At 38.6% G+C, this 3,253-nt stretch overlaps 1 protein-coding gene across 1 annotated transcript in view; it reads right to left on the bottom strand.

Moving 5' to 3' along the window:
• Positions 1 to 3,253, bottom strand: part of lamp1a (lysosomal associated membrane protein 1a) — a 38,883-nt gene that overhangs the window by 28,518 nt on the left and 7,112 nt on the right. The window lies entirely within an intron of this gene.

Raw genomic sequence — 3,253 nt, 5'->3', positions numbered from 1 at the left:
ATGTGTTATTTATAGCAAACCATATTACAGATGCTTTGTCAGATTTAAGTTGAACCGCGGTCCTAGCGCGTGCCGAACCGTGTGTGGAGAACCGTACGGTTCGATTTTTTTTCTGCGAACCGTTCCACCCCTGTTAAAGATCCAAAAGTGATTCAGTCAAGTGCAGTGAGTGCAGCATTATTAATTAACATTAATAATGACACAGCAGCAGGAAAATTAGACTGCTGCCCCTTTAAGACCAACTGCACGAATCCAATATACTGATACTAGGGATGTCAATTTTCGATCATTTCCATGATCGATCGTCGTTTAAATTAATGATCAATTAATCGATTAATCGCTAACCTTAATGCTGCAAAATGCGTCTATGCAGGCATGACAGGATGTCAAAAAAAAAATTTCTCACCCGAATTAAAGGGGTTTTAGTCTGAATAAAATGCTAGTAGCAGGATTGTAAAATGAATAGATGTGATTATGATCATTTGATAAAATGAAAAATAAAGAGAGCTCGTTTGAGATCATTTTACTTTGTTGACTGTTTCCTATCCCGTCACAGAGACCGCTGAACGCGCCTCTTTAAATGGTTTCGTGGTGCTCGTTGTTGTATTTTAAAACACAATTGCAATGTTTTAACTGACATTATGGCATTTAAAATAAAATTATCTTAAACGTAACTGTGAGTACTTACTTTGATCCTGCTGGATCCTGTTCCGGAAAATGTCAGACTTTTAATTTTTGCGTTGCGGTAGGCCTATTTGTTTAAAAAAATCCGGCATTTACAGTGCATTAAATCGTGACAGTGCATGCGTGCGTGCATACGAGACGGAGCGAGCGCGGGTTTGACTAGATGTATATTAAAATGCTTAATCGACCATCGACAGCTTTAAACAATTGCACCACTTATCGTCAATTAATCGATCATCGATTAATCGTTGACATCCCTAACTGATACACATCCAGTTTTCACCCAACTGTTTACGTTTATTTAACACATAACCGACTGTGTTTACGGGAATACTTCACACGATTTTGACATAATTGTGTGCATATTTGACCATTCAAATACAATGAAACACGAAAGAGATCTGCTTTCGCGATGGCATGCTGTCTGAGAGAGGGGCTTTCAGTGCGTGCGCTTCGGTGTGTCAGTCAGCGCGAGCAGCGGATTTAGTTCTTTTTCACTGCTTCTTGCTCTATCAAGTGCGTCCCACTCTTTATTTTCTCATTCATGCATGCATATTATATATATCATGTTAAGCTGAAATCATCCCCCGCATCCCAGTTCCGTGTTCGGAAAGGAAATGAAGTGTACTACAGAACCAGTTCCGTGTTCGGAAAGGACATTAAGTGTACTACAGAACCCCTAAAGGGAATAAATAACCTACGAGATGGGAGGATAAAAAAATATTTAAATACTTTTTCTCGCAATTATATCGTTGGGTAAGTATTGGCGACTGTATATAAATTGTGGGCATCAGGGAGCCGCTATTGAAACTGCTTTCGATTGCCGGTCTCATTTTACTTTCACTTTTGAGATTCGCGATCACAAGGACTCTATACTATGGAGCGGCAGTACTTACCACACATTTGACAAGATTAGATGTTTGTCATTGGTGCTCAGGATCTGCAAATCATTCGCCATCGTCCTATCAGACATTTCTCCTTACTCGGAGTATGTGGTAAGTGAACTTTCATGTACTGTAATGCAAAAGCCTACCGCTAGCAAGCGGCTAACCTTTTAGTGGCTCCGTATAACGCGTTATTTGTTTCACGCTTCGGGCACACCCCTAACCCCGCCCCCCGATGTCATCGTCCATCACGATGTTTCACTGTAGACATCGTCCGATGCCAATTTGGTAGACATCGCCCAACCCTAACTCAAAGGTGTATATAACTTTTAAGTAGTTCTATGTTACGCAGACGTACTTGCATACCGCTGAATACACGATATAACAAAATCTCTAAAGATTTTTAAAATAAAGACACTTTATTCCCCAGTAACGAAATACAGTTGTGCTCATAAGTTTACATACCCCTTGCAGAATATGCAAAATGTTAATAATTTTAACAAAATAAGAGGGATCATGAAAATTGCATGTTATTTTTTATTTAGTACCGTCTTGGATAAGCTATTTCACATAACGGATGTTATATATACTCCACAAGACAAAATAATAACTCAATTAATAAAATGACCCCATTCAAAAGTATACATACCCTTGAATGATAATACTGCGTGTCATTTCCTGGATGATCCACGACTGTTTGTGATAGTTGTTCATGAGTCCCTTGTTGGTCCTGAGCAGTTTAACTGCCTGTTGTTCTTCTGAAAAATCCTCCAGCTCCTGCACATTCTTTGGTTTTCCAGCATCTTCTGCATATCTGAACCCTTTCCAACATTGACTGTATGATTTTGAGATTCATCTTTTCAAACGGAGGACACTTGAGGGACTCATACATAATTACAAAAGGTGAAAACATTTACTGATGCTCAAGAAAGCAACATGATGCATTAAGTAAACTTTATGAATTGGATGATCAGGGTAAATTGTCCTTATTTTGTCTTCTTGGAAACATGTATGTATTTATGTAGCTTCTGAAGTGCAGTACTAACGAAATTTTGACAGGAACAGAACCAGAAACAGAAACGAAATCAAATTTCATAGTTTCGAACAGAATCGAACATTTTAAATGGCCATTAACCGGTTGATAACGTTATTTTATCGTTCTATTTAATATTTGAAATTTGCTGTCAACCAATCAGAAATTCAGATATGCAAATGTGACGCTGACGCATCCAACGCGTGCAATGCCCGCTCAGCTGTGAACTCATCATAGGTAAGTCGCAATGGCAATGGATAAACATCCGAGGATAGTGTAAGATGGATTCAACAGATCACGCACACCTGCAGCGCTTGTGAATGGAGAAAACAGAATAAAACTATAGGCTTACACATAAAGGAATAGCCTATATTGGCCTACAAAAAATGTATTTCACTTAAATCATTGACAGATTAACAAAACGTAAGAAAAAAATGTGCTGAGTTTAGGTTTATTGTGACGCGATCCAAATTTCACGGAAAGGAAAACAAGACAGCAGAAGATAGTTTTCTTTATTTTGAAAATCTTGACAGTTTTGAATGATGTTTTGCTTCTATCTGTAAAACCAACCAGCGTTGGTATGACCATATCGTGGCGGCGCCTCACACGCACACACAACATATTTTGCGACATTGCAGCCTGTTCATTATCA

This window comes from Sinocyclocheilus rhinocerous, unplaced genomic scaffold (assembly GCF_001515625.1).
Source record: "Sinocyclocheilus rhinocerous isolate Xijiao unplaced genomic scaffold, SAMN03320098_v1.1 scaffold589, whole genome shotgun sequence".
NCBI lineage: Eukaryota > Metazoa > Chordata > Actinopteri > Cypriniformes > Cyprinidae > Sinocyclocheilus > Sinocyclocheilus rhinocerous.
The sequence above is the reverse complement of the archived record's forward strand: the minus strand, read 5'-3'. Positions and strand labels throughout refer to the sequence as shown.